The sequence below is a fragment of the Convolutriloba macropyga genome, chromosome 1 (genome assembly GCF_964194025.1).
Source record: "Convolutriloba macropyga chromosome 1, txConMacr16.3, whole genome shotgun sequence".
Classification (NCBI taxonomy): domain Eukaryota; kingdom Metazoa; phylum Xenacoelomorpha; order Acoela; family Convolutidae; genus Convolutriloba; species Convolutriloba macropyga.
In genome coordinates this window covers 88,027,543-88,041,447 of record NC_134468.1, presented here as the reverse complement: position 1 = coordinate 88,041,447, position 13,905 = coordinate 88,027,543, and the positions used below count along the sequence as shown (strand labels likewise).

General features: G+C 32.7%; 1 protein-coding gene across 2 annotated transcripts in view; it reads right to left on the bottom strand.

The window, feature by feature from the left end:
• LOC142352866 (uncharacterized) overlaps positions 1–7,622 on the bottom strand; it is a 34,945-nt gene extending 27,323 nt beyond the window's left edge. The window contains exon 1 of one of the 2 annotated variants that reach the window (XM_075405024.1): positions 7,507–7,622. The gene's annotated coding sequence lies outside the window, so the exon portion shown is untranslated. The other variant, XM_075405031.1, reaches the window with a different exon arrangement.
• Positions 7,623–13,905: the final 6,283 nt, after the last annotated feature.

The window sequence follows — 13,905 nt, the reverse complement described above, 5'->3', positions numbered from 1 at the left end:
AAGAATAGCAAGTTTAAGTTGCGTCCTCCAATTCTCCCATCAAAGAGGGGGCTCCTGAGTTGCTTTCTACCAGAAGGGTTGAGTTCCGAGTGGAGACTTGCCGCTGTCCTTTAGTGCTTACTGCGCCGTGCTATAGCTAAGATTAGCCAATTGAATTGTATTAGTTTTACGAATACGTTGTCTTAAATTTACAATGGAATCGCGGAGCGAATCGGTAAATATGTGAGTTTTAATGAATTTACTAAATGGAATCGCAAGTCGTATCCAGGTTATTTTTATCTTGTAAAATTGAAGAGCGATTGCAGAGAAAACTTGAATTCAGAAGATTAATCGAGACTATGATTACTAACATAAAAATAGTGTGAACAATCTATGAAATGACTTAGTAGACTAGCGGGAATATTTTTTATATGTGAATAATAAAAGTCATCATATCCTTAGTTATAAAATGCATGATATAAACACTAAAAATAGAGGGTAATTTATAATTTAGTACACATAAGAGTTTTGATCTATAATTATGCATCCCTAGCGATGACCAGTACCATTACTATGATCAATGTTGTGAATGCGTGGCGTATCAAGGTAAGAGAAAATAAGGGAGAAACCTCAAAATCTTATTCTGAATTTAGAGAGATCTATCAGAATTTTGAAGAGATCTATCGAGTTTTTGTTGATAAAACAAAGCAAAAATTTCAAAGTTGTCTATGAAAAAATTGTCCCTGAAGCTAGATAAAAATTGCTTAAGTTCTCTAGCACTCATATGTTGCACTTCTGAAACAAAATTAGGCTAGAATTTTAAAATGAAGATAAGCAATTTTCGTACTCGTACTCCTCTTCTTTTAGGACTTAGGTCGCTGCTTTCGATTGCAACTCTAAACTGCTTTGATTGGACTCTTTTTGGTTGCAGTGTATCAATTTCTTTTCAAGTCATTACACTTTTGAGACAATCAATTTGGCTTTCTGCTCTCAAAATTTCAGCTAATTTTTTCAGCAGTTCAAAAAGGTGCATAACTCTAATTGAGTAAATGAGATTAGAGTCTCGTTCCAGGCAAGTGGAGGTTGATTTAGGCTGATTAAAAACAATTCTTGCAATATAATTTGTATGTTAATAACAATTGCTTAACAGTTAAAATCGATCTGAGCCCGTAAAAAATCCTTAGAACTTATTCAATTTTGAGCAAAAGTTTTTAATATAATCGCAAAAATTCAGATTGTCATCCAGTTCTATGTCTAAGTATTCCAGATATGATCGTTGTGTTACTTTTATTTCTTTTATTTTTATTTGTTGCTGTGAACTTCTCCTCCTGACTTTAATGTCCATAAAACAAGTTTTTTCGTTTTTCGTAGTTCATATTCATTTTGTTTTTATGAGGTAATCACTAACCAGGTCCAAAGACTGGCTGAAAACATCAGTTGTTGATTCCCTTTTTTTCTTAACAACAGTATCTTTAGCGTATAAGGTCAAACAGTTCTGACTACAGTAATGATCTATTTCGTTTATATACACAAGAAAAAGAAGTGGTCCAAGTACTGATCCCTGTTGTACCCCATAATAGACTTCTGCAAAATTGGAGAATACTTTTCCTGAATTTACATATTGCTGCTTTTTGCTTAGATACGATTTCAAAAAGTTTCGCATGTGACCCCTAAATCCCAAGTTGTTTAATTTGTCCAAAAGACAATTATGTTTAACTTTATCATACATTTTTTTGAGATCGATGAACACCGCTGTAGTTTCTGCAAAACCATCCTCGCAATCTTGCCTCACGCTCTCAATAAAAGATACCAAGGCTTCAACAGTGCACTGTTTTGGCCTAAACCCAAATTGATTTTTGTATAGTAGTTTGAATGTTTCCAGAAAAGTTAGCATTTTTTTCTGTACCAATTCCTCAATCAATTTTCCTTTTGTTGGCAGCAAACTGATTGGTCTGTAGTTTTCAGCAACTTTAGGATCTCCTTTTTTATACATTTGGACAATTACGGTTTTCTTTAAGCAGTTCGGGAAAACCCTGTTTTCAAAACATTTGTTGATCAAATTGGTAAGAGTTGGGACACTGGCAAACTGTATTTCCTTGAGTAAAAAATTGTTGAGACCATCATAATCTGAGCCGTATTTATCGTATTTATTTTTCAGGTTTTTGATTGCCACGGAGAGCTCTTTTTCGCTGATTTTGTGTAGAAACATGCACTTCTGTTTCGCTTGTATTGTTTCTGCTGTTTTTTTTGTCTTCTGGACCCGGTTCATCAGCTAATGTTTAGCTAAAATTTTGATTGTATCGAAGAATGTTTTGGTAGTACGATTGGCGTTCCTAACTAAAAACGTTTAGTAAAAGTTTCTCTCTTTTTTGAGCAATCTTTTCTGTAACAAATTCCTAATTCTATTAAATCTCTTTTCATTGTCATTTGTTTTCCGTTGCATGTATCTTTGATGGAGTTTTTGCTTTTTTAGCTGCAAGGTTTTTAATTGAGTTATTGATCCATGACCTATGTCTGAGAGTCTTTCATTTTTTCTCTGGCACATGATGTTTTGTTTCATTTATAATAGTTTGTTGAAATTTTTCAAATGCCGAGTCGCTGTCCAAGAGTCAAAAAGTTTCCTGGAAACCGTGTAATTTTTGTTTTAGTTTGAATACTATATTTTCTAACAGAATTGTTTTCTTGAACAGCCCAATTTCTGTAGTACTCTTGCGTTTTTAACCTTGTTTCTTTCGTTTCCTCATCTAGTTCAGTGTGAACAGTGTAGTAATCAGATATTGTAGATTTTGGAACGTCTACTTGCACTTCTTGTTAGCAATACACCACATCAATTTTTGTTTGAGAGTTATTGGTCTCCCTGGTGTATCCTGTCAGAGATTTTTTGCTAAGATCATACCCTCCGAGAACATTTTCTAACGTCAAAAATTTTGCAATTGTTTTTGAGTGATCAATATTTAAATCTTCACACATTAAATACATCTCTTTTGGCTTGATTTTCATTTTTTCAAAATATTCCTCAAAAATCTTTGACAACTCTGATAACTTGTATTATGTTTGAGGTATACAACAGTCAAAACCAGATAATTTCATAATTTTTCATAATTTTTGCTTTCAATTTTGATTGTTAGCAATTGACAGTTCCCACTAGCAAATTTCTGCATAGCCGTTTTCACCACGCCTTCCCCCACAAAAAATGCAATTCTTCCTCATTTTACTATTTTTCGGTTGCTTGTGTCAAGCAGCTGGTAACTACTAAGCGATAAAAAATTGATGTTGCTGTCATCTTTGAGCCACGTTTCAGTTAGGCATATAGTCAATGGCTGTGTTTCTTTTTTCGCCAAAAAAACCTCGAACTGGTTTAAATTTTTATAGATTGATCTGATGTTCCGCAATAAAATAGTTTTTTCATCGTTTAAATTATTAAAAGCCCTTAGCTGAATTAGAACACATTTACCACTCGTTTATTGTAAAATGAAACTCACTGTGCATTCTTTATTTTTACACGGTTATCAAAAAGAAAGAACACTGATTGGTTGACACATCTTCCGCGAATATCACAAAAAACGTGTCTCCAGTCAGTATTTTGACTAACTTTTCTTGTTTTCCCGAGGATTCATCATCAGTTGTCATTCGTGCTAATATTCGTTGTCATTCATTGCTAATATCACAAATTCCGAACAACTGGAAATGAATCTCGAGCTGTAAACAACTAATCTGCGTATATCGACTGTTGTTCCTCTTTATGTTCTCTTCACTGTTGAAAAATCATGTCCTATTTTAGGCTGCGGATATCGATAGCACTAAGCCCGAACATTTTAAAATTTGATAAAAAGAACCTCACAAAAAACCCTCAAGCCGAAAAAGACAGGCTGCGTTAATCGCAGTTGGTGAAATGCACAAAATGTCACGTTCAAATTATACAAGAGCCACTTGACTACAAAAAATTGAGGTACTGGTACTGGGTTGCAATCAATGTTACGGCTTCAAAATATTATAAACAAAAACTATTGAGTATTAGAAATGTTGCAGGTTTCTACCAGTTTAGTATTTTCTCTGCTTTTTCATTTCAGACGAATATTTTTTTTGTTCGTTTGACCTTAATGTTTGATCATAATTGATGCCAATTTTTGGTTGACCTCTGGCCGAGTCTCTCAACACGGCATTTTTGACTTTATTAAAGTCGTTGACATAGTTAACGGGTTGGAATGAAGTTTCGCTTTGAGAGTTCCGGACCATAACGGATACTGCACAGTTTTTAGTGGAGGTAATCATATCCATCTTTTTAGCTTCACTGTTGATTTGCGCTTCATGCTTTGGTAGCCTTTCGTTGATATACATGTTCAAATTGTTCAATGGGTTCTCCAACTTTTTCAGTTTCCTTTTGGCCCCAAATACTCGATCTTTTTCGTCAAAATACACGAACTTGCATAATCGGTCCTCCCGCAGTTTGATTCCAAGAAATTTATCAAAAAAAAATCAAAGTATTTTTAAGCACATTCCGTTGATCTTTCCGTTGAATCGAATGGTGGATTACAGATGATCACACAGTCTCTGCTAGTATAACATTTTTGTGCTCTCAAGCGATCGTTCATCTCCTGCTGCTTTTTTTCCAACTCTTCAATTTTTAAATCCTGATTCTTGTTAGTTTCGACCAGATCAACAACAATTTTTGATAGTTCATCGAAAGATTTTTTTGACAGATTTGTTTCACCACTCATACCTGATGTGTCGTTTGCATAATTACTTGAAGATTCTCCAATGTCCATGACTTGACGTTGATACCCCACTCAACTTTGTAAATAAAGCACCTTACCTAACAAATAAATGGTAAAAGTGTTCGAAAAAAGTTACTCTGAGTTCATGATTTTTTTGTCGTAACTGAGATATAATGCCACTTTATTGTATGGGAAAAGGGTTCAGATTCTGATGTAAAAACGATTCAAGCACAGTTATTTTTGTCAGTATCTAAACATTCAACTTGAAGTTTTTTTGTCATACGTGTTTTGATAGAAAAATACCTTGCTGTTACAATGATTTGAGGTTTTTCTTACAAAACAAACAGGTATCGAATTAAAGGAAGCCGGTCTGAACTGAATTACAGTCTTTAACAATTACCCCTCACCATCAGATTGGAAATAACTCATAAAAAAAAGTTGTTGTCAACGACCAAGACACTTATAAATGACTTCACTCTAATAGAATTTTGAAATTAGGGATATCAGTAGACTAGGCAGACAATTTTTCTGAGAAACAAAAATCATTTAAAAAATCTTTTTCCTGAAAGTTTCCAATTCTAAAATTTTGGCAATCGGACAGTTTGAAACAGTTAGTTAAAAAAGCCGATTTATGAATTGATTTCTAGAGCATCGTGATACAGACAAAAAAATTAAGTTGTCTTAATCAGTAGTCATTCCATTATTTGAAAAATAAGTAGACGAAACCTCTGATGTGCCTATTTTAACACTTTATCACTGGGCATCAATTACAGTTCGGGCCAGCGATTGAGCTATTACCGATGACAGCTGGAAGATTGAAAGGACAAAATGAAGTAGAACAAAACAATAAACAGTTTCCGAAGCTTTGTTGTGGGAGAATCACTGTAGTGATAAATTTTGTTCCTGTTTTGGTGCTCATAAAAGCAATTTGTACTTTCGCTATTAATTCTTCCTTGAGATTGGATAATATTGAACACGTCACCCTGTCTATAGAAAAATTTAAATTTAAAAAATGAGCAGAAATTTTACTTTGAAATTGGACAAAATATAACCTGAAAATTGCTTTCAAATGCTTAACAGGATTCTAGCGTTTGTAAGAATTTAAGCGCGCCTAAACACTCACGTTCACTTTTTAAAATTCCGAAAGTCTGCAGTGCCAGAAGTTAATATGGCAGAAGTTCCTATATACTTAGAAATTGAATTCAACAAACTTTCGTAATTTTAAAACTTGCTTCTTTTGTTTTTTAAGCAAGGTTACGTTACACTGAAAAGTCACTCCAAAATTTTGTCTGAACATCTCGAACCACTAAGCGATTCTCGGTAATCGCCAGAAGTTCTTCAAGCAGAGTCAGGTAACCTATACATAATTACCAGAAATTAAAACGAGTTTATTTTGGTTCCCAATGCTGGTAAATCGAAAATTTTGCGATGTATATATTTTTTAAGGATAATTTTGGTTCCAAACAAAAAAAATTACTTAAAATATTATGTATAACTAAATTTTTGCTTTTTTGTGTTTTTTTCTAGCAGTTGTGTTAGCAAACATTGTTTATTTATGCCCACTATGTTGTTGAGTTGGTGAGAATCAGCGCGTTGCGGTGATGGTGGAAGAGGGATGCTGGATTCAGAAAAGACTCTACTTAAGATGATTTCCGCTAAGACAGAAAGTTTTACACATTTTTATTTGCTGAGGTATAACTCATGCATTTTTCTGCTGTTATTTGGAGCAATCAATATTTCGTCGATCGCATTTCTCGTACAATCAAAGTAGGGTGCACATAATTTAGTTCAGTTAGGCCGAGGACACATTTCACAGTTCATTATAATAATGGTATATTTCACATGTGCAAATATACTTACAAGATTTCTAAAATGAAAAAATTTTGATAATTGTAAACGCTGAATACAACGAATCTTTCAAAACAAAATACATGACAGTTATTTTTTTTGTGATCCATTAAAACTGATGACAGTTCCTCCATTAATTTTTTGTGATCAATTAAAATTCATGACATTTCGTCCATGAATTAGTGTATTGAACTGTGAAATGTGTCTTCGGATTAGCGTGATAGCTGAACTAAATTAAGCACACCCCACTTTTATCTTCCGAGAGATGCGATAGACGAAATATTGATTTCTCCGCAAATAACAGAAGATCAAGGCATGAGTTATCCCTCAGCAAATAACAAAGTGTAAATTTTTCTGCTCTATCGGAAATCGTTTTGAGTAGTCTTTCCCCAGGTTGAAGTTCAGACCCAAATTGAGCTATGATCAGACTATCCATACTGAAATGACCTATGCTCAGACTTTTCAGACCAAAATGACCTCTGATCAAATTTTTCAGACCAAAATCACCTCCGATCAGACTTTCCAGCCGAATTGACTTCCTATCAGACCTAAATCAAACCATGGCCCAGACTATTTTGCGCTCGAACTGCTGTCCAGACCCTGTAATTTCGGTCTGGGAACACACGGGTGTGCGTTCTAGTGGTCTGATCACAGCTCAATTTGGGTCTGGACCTCAACCTGGGTCGTGAATCATTTCCTCCCCCTCCCCGTTCCAACACCGCCACCGCCGGAACGCTCTGCCTCGAACTGCATCACACCAACTCAACAACTTGTTGGGCATAATTATTTTTTAATGGAATTTGTGACTGGGGACATGGACGGCAATAAGGGACGAGGAAGAGGGGGCATAATAATAGATGCAAGACGTCCTCTGACCATAATTAGATTTATCGCCGTTCAAGTCGGTTTTTAATCTTGTTGGTAGTTGTAACAATAACAAATAAACAGTAGATAAGTTACTTACGCGCGTGATGCCATTCGCTTTAAAATTGGTAAGCTGCGTGGCATTTTATAATTATTAAATAACTATACGGTAAGTCTGATCACGTATTGAATATTATATCTGACAGCTGGTGATCGTGAATTGAACTAAATTAAAACATTTGAGTGTGGATAAATGAGATGGCCAAGTATATTATACTACTGCTTTTCGACGTATCAAGTTATTATCAGAAGCAAACGATTCTGTAGTCTAATGTGCATAATTTACAAGTTTGCATTTTGTATATGCGTTAAAATAGCTGTTCTTCGAACAATACTCCCCGTTCGTGGTTTTTGGGTAAATTTTTGTGACATTTGCAGTGAATGCAGTGAGTTTTTATAAGAAATGCGGTGATTGCTGTAGACGCGGTGAAAAAAATTCAATTTTCTTACAAAAATTTATCCCCAAACGTCGAGATGGGTTCGTTGATACTGAAAATTACGTAAACTGTATCTTTTCTGCTATCGTCCGCCACTTAGATTTTTGCACACCCCTACCGTTTTATACAATAAAACCTACTGTTAAACTTAATCAGTTTAAAAGGAAATTGCTCAAGCAATTTTTTCGTCGAGAAGACGTGATGAAAATTTTCGTCACAATGAAAACTGAAAACCATTACAACCCATATTATTACATAACGTGAACAGATGTCAAACCGCACGAACTGTTAATTAGTTGATAATAAAAAGCAAAATCTTAGAATGTTGACTTTTACCATTAGCAACTATTGGCAACCAAAACTTATCGTAAACAAACACCAGCAACAGTTTGCAAAGTAACTGCGCCAATCTGATTACACTCTAGAAGTTACGCACAAACAAACAAATGACACTTTGTTTTCTCATCTACTTTCTCTTTCCTTAAAAATACGCCTGACTGATGAAAATCCTTGCTCATCAAATTTAAATCAAAACAATTTAAAAAAACGGAAAAAAACAGGTACAACAATAAAAACAAATAGTCAAGTTTTGTGGGAAATCGTTTTCAAAAAGGTGAGTCTTTTATTTTGACAAAGTAATCTGAAGACAAATGACCCGTGTAAATATGGATGTTTAGCACAGAATTTTCAAAAAACGTCTAAGTCTTGTCATTATCTTTCCTTTTTTGAGCAACAAAATGTTCCTGCGTTTACCAGTTTTGCAAAGCTCAAGCAATTTTCACACCAAGAGACACAACTTAAACTTTCTTCAATATATGTGTTGAAAACAATTACAAACCTCATTATTATATATTTTAACAGTTTTCATAGCGCTAGAACTGTCGATTAAATAAAGGTATAAAGCGGTATTTGAGAATATTGCCTTTTATAATGAGCAATCATTAGCAAAAAAAACTTTTGTAAACAAATACCAACATGAGGTTGCCTAAAATGCTCCAATCTGTTTACACGATAGAAGTTACGCTTAAAGAAACAAAAGACACTTTGTTTTTTCATCTGCTTTCTCTTTCCTTTAAAATACGCCTCACTGTTGAAATGCTTGCCAATCAAGTTTAAATCAAAACAAATTTTAATAAAAACAGAAAAGACAAGTACAACTATAAAAACAAATAGTAAAATTTTGTGGGAAATAGTTTCAAAATTGTATGTCTTATATTTTGACAAACTGCTTTTTTGCATAATTGACAGAAAACAATTTTTTTTCAAATTTGACCTCACAACTTGAAAAACTAAGAAAACGAATGATTTTAAAAGCTTCAAAAACTTTTTGAAGTGAAATATGGCCTTTGCTTCTCTAAAATTTTCCACACGAAACTGAATTCTGTTGTTTGCTTATTGAACCTTTCAAAATTGGATATCATTTGTAAAATAATCTGAAGACACATAATTCGTGTACAAATAGATGTATAGCTCAGAATTTTCAAAAAGCGTCCAAGCTTTGTCATTATCTTTCCTTTTTTGAGCAAAAGAATGTTTCAGCGTTTACCAGTTTTGCAAAGCTCACGCAACTTTCACACCAGGAGACACAAATTCAACATTCTTCAATATATTTATTGAAAACAATTACAACCCTCATTATTACATATCTTAAGCAGTTTTCATAGCGCAAGGACTGTCGATTAAATTAAAGTATAAAGCGGTATTTGAGAATATTGCCTTTCATAATGAGCAATCATTAGCAACAAAAACTTTTGTAAACAAATACCAACATGAGGTTGCCTAAAATGCTTCAAACTGTTTACACGATTGAAGTAACGCATAAACAAACAAGACACTTTTTTTCATCTACTTTCTCTTTCCTTTAAAATATGCCTGACTGATGAAATCCTTGCCAATCAAGTTTAAAGCAAAACAAATTGAACAAAAAAACAAAAAAGACAAGTACAACTATAAAAACAAGTAGTAAATATTTGTGGGAAATCGTTTCAAAATTGTGAGTCTTATATTTTGACAAACTGCATTTTTGCATAATTGACAGCAAACAATAATTTTTTTTTTATATTTGACCTCACAACTTGAAAAACTAAGAAAAGGAATGATTTTAAAAGTCTTAAAAACTTTTTGAAGTGAAATATTGACTTTGCTTCTATAAAAGTTTCCACATGAAAATGAATTCTGTTATTTGTTTATTGAAACTTTCAAAAATGGATTTCCTTTGTAAAAAAATCTGAAGACACATAACTCGTGTACAAATGGATGTATAGCTCAGAATTTTCAAAACGCGTCCAAGCTTTGTCACGATGTTTCTTTTTTTTAGCAAAAAATGTTCCCGCGTCTACCAGTTTTGCAATGCTCAAGCAACTTTCAACCCAGAAGACAGAACTTCAACTTTTTTCAATATATGTGTTGAGAACAATTACAGCCTTCTTTATTATATATCTTTAGCAGATTTCATAGCGCAAGGACTGTCGATTAAATTAAAGTATAAAGCGGATTTGAGAATATTGCCTTTTATAACGAGCAATCATTAGCAACAAAAACTTTATGTAAACAAACACCAACAACAATTTGCAAAAAATGTTCCAATCTGTTTTCACAATAGTAGTTACGCACAAACGAAAAAAAGACACTTTGTTTTCTCATCTGCTTTTTTTTTCTTTTAAAATATGCCTGACTGATGAAACCTTCGCAATCAAGAATAAAGCAAAATTTTTTTTTAAGAAAAGAAAAAAAAACAAGTACCACTATAAAAAAATGGTGAAATTTTATGAGAAACCGTTTTTAAATCGTGAGTCTCATTTTTTGACAAATTTCATTTTTGAATAATTGACAAAAAACAAAAAAAGTATTCTTTTTTCTTAATTGACGTCCCAAAAAGAAATTTTTTAAGTTTCTAAAATTTCTTGAATTGAAATACTGACCCTTCTTCTATAATAGTTACCTCATGAAAATAGATTTGTTTATCTTCTGCTGAATTTTTAAAAAAAATCAATTCCATCTGTAAATCAATCCGAAGTAAATCGACTCATATAAAAATGGTTGTACAGCACAGAATTTTCAAACAACGTCTAAATTTTCTCTTAATTTTTTTGTTGTTCAGCTAAAATATTCCTGCGTTTACCCGTTTTGAAAAGCTCAAGCAATCCCCCCCCAGAAGACCTGATTCCAATTTTCTTCAAAATTTGTGTTGAAAACAATTAAAACCCTCATTATGATATAACTTTTACAGATGTCTTACCGTACGGACTGCCAATTGTACTATAATATAAAGCAGAATCTGAGCAAACTGTCTTTTGTCATGAGCATTCATTAGCAACAATTTTTTTTCTAAAACAACGCTATCAATAATTTGCATAAAAAATTATTTCGATCTGTTTGCAAGCTAAAAGTTAGGCAAATGAACAACTATTTGTTTTTTCATATTTTGTCCTGTAGATTATGCCTGACTGATGAAATCCGTGCCAATTAAAATTAGGTCAACATAAAGTTTATTTTTGTTAAAGAAAAGTACCGCAATCAAAGTTGCCAAATTTTGTGTGAAATTATTGTTAATAATGTGTCCTAATTGGTGATAATTTATACTTTTGATTTTTTTTCATAAAAAAATAAAACAATTTTTTAATAATCGACGTCCGAAATAGAAAACCTAAAAAACTCTATAATTTTTATTTTTTAAATTTTTTGATATGAAATTCTTTTATAAATTTCACCTCACGAAGATGGATTCTGTTATTTGGTTCCCCGAAAACTTTAAAAGTCAAGTGCATCTGGAAAAAATTTGAAGAAAAACGACCCGTTTAAAAATGGTTTTTTGGCACAGAATTTTCCAACAAGCGACTAAATTTTTATATGATTTTTTTTGTTGAGAAAAATCATCTTCGGACTAACAATTTTGCAAAGTTCAAGCAATTTTCTCACGAGAGGACCTTTCTACAACTTTCTTTACTATAAAAGTTGAAAAAAAATAAAGACATTTTTTTATATAACACAAACAGATGTCAAACCGCAAGGAGTCTCAATTATCATACCATAAAAAGCAGAATCCGAAAATGTGAACTTTTACCATGAGCAATCATTCACAAACTTATCATAAACACAGACCATCAATAATTTGCAAAAAAACTCGCCTCAGTCTGCTAACATGCTAGACGTTTTGCACAAATAAATGAGATACCTTGTTTTCTCATCTAATTTTTCTTCAATTTAACTTATTATTGACTGATGAAATCTATTCCCACAAAAGTTTAATCAAACAGAGTGCATTTTCTTAAAGAAAAGAAGCACAACAATAGAAATAAATAGTCAAGTTTGCATCACATCAGTTCAACAATTTATTGCGCATATATAATTTTATTAAAATTCGTGACTGGGAACAACGACAGCAACGAGGGGGTGATCAAGAGGGAGCATAATAATAGATACGAGACATCCTCTGGCCATAATTAAAGTCATCGCCGTTAAATTTGGTTTAAATCTTGTAGGTTGTTGCAGCAATAACAAATAAACAGTAGATGAGTTAATTACGCGCGCGATGCCATTTTCTTTAAAATTGGTAAACTACGTGCCATAATTTTTAATTAACCGCATTGCAAGTCTGATCACGTATTGAACACTATATCTGACCTCTGATTATTGTGAAAGGAACTATATTAAAACATTTGCTGATAGTTAAATGAGATATTATAGAACTGCTTTTCGACGAATCAAGTTATTATCGAAAGCAAACGATTGTAGAGTCTAAGGTGCATAATTTACAAAATTACATTTTTGTACATGAGTTAAAATAGCCGTTCTGCGAGCAATAGTCTCGTGCAGTGGTTTTTAGGTGGACTTTTGTAACATTCGCATTGAATACGATGAGTTTTTATAAGAAATGCGGTGATTGCTGTATATGAGGTGAAAAAAATTCATTTTTCTTACAAAAATTTATCCCCAAGCGTCGAAATGGGTTCGTTGATACTGAAAATTACGTAAACAGTATCTTTTCTGCTATCGTCCGCCACTTAGATTTTTGCACACCCCTCCCGTTTTATACAATAAAACATACTGTTAAAATTAATCAGTTTATACAACAATTACTCAAGCAGTTTTCTCCCCGAGAGGAGGTGATGAAATATTTTTTCAGAATTAAAACAGGAAACCATTACAACCCTCATTATTATTAAACTTCAGCAGATTTCACAGCGCAAGGACTGCAAATTATATTAGAGTATAAAGCAGAATCTGAGAATATTGCTTTTTATCATGAGCAGCCATTGGCAACGAAAATTTATTATAAAATAACACCATCAATAATTTGTAAAGAAATTGTTTCGATCTGTTTAAATGCTAAAATGTAGGCAAATAAGCAAAACTTTGTTTTTTCATCTATTTTTTCTGTTATTTATGCCTGACTGATGAAATCCTTGCCAAATCAGTATAAATCAAGATAAAATTTATTTTTGTTATAAAAAACTACTACAATAAAAACAAATTGTCAACATTTATTCGAAATTATCGTTAAATCTTGTGTCCTATATTGTGACAATTTACACTTTTGCATAATTGACAAAAAACAATATCAATTTTTCATAATTGACGTCCAAAAAAATCTAAGAAACTGCATGATTTTAAAATTTTTAATTTTTTGAAGTGAAATACTGACTTTGCTTCTACAATTATCATCTCACGAGGAGAGATTGTGTTATTTGGTTCCCTTTAAAAATCAAATGCGTCGAAAATAATCTGAAGAAAAACGAATCGTTTAAAAAATGATTGTATGGCACAGAGTATTCCAACAAACCTCTAAACTTTTTATGAATTTTTTGTTGAGAAAAAAGTTCGTGGGACTATCAGTTTTGCAAAGCTCAAGCAATTTTTTCCCGAGAAGAACTTACTACAACTTTCTGCACTATAATAGTTGAAAACAATTACATCCTCTTTTTTTATATAACTTAAAATGATGTCAAACCGCAAGGACTGTCAATTATATTACAATAAAATCAAGAATCTGAGAATGTTGA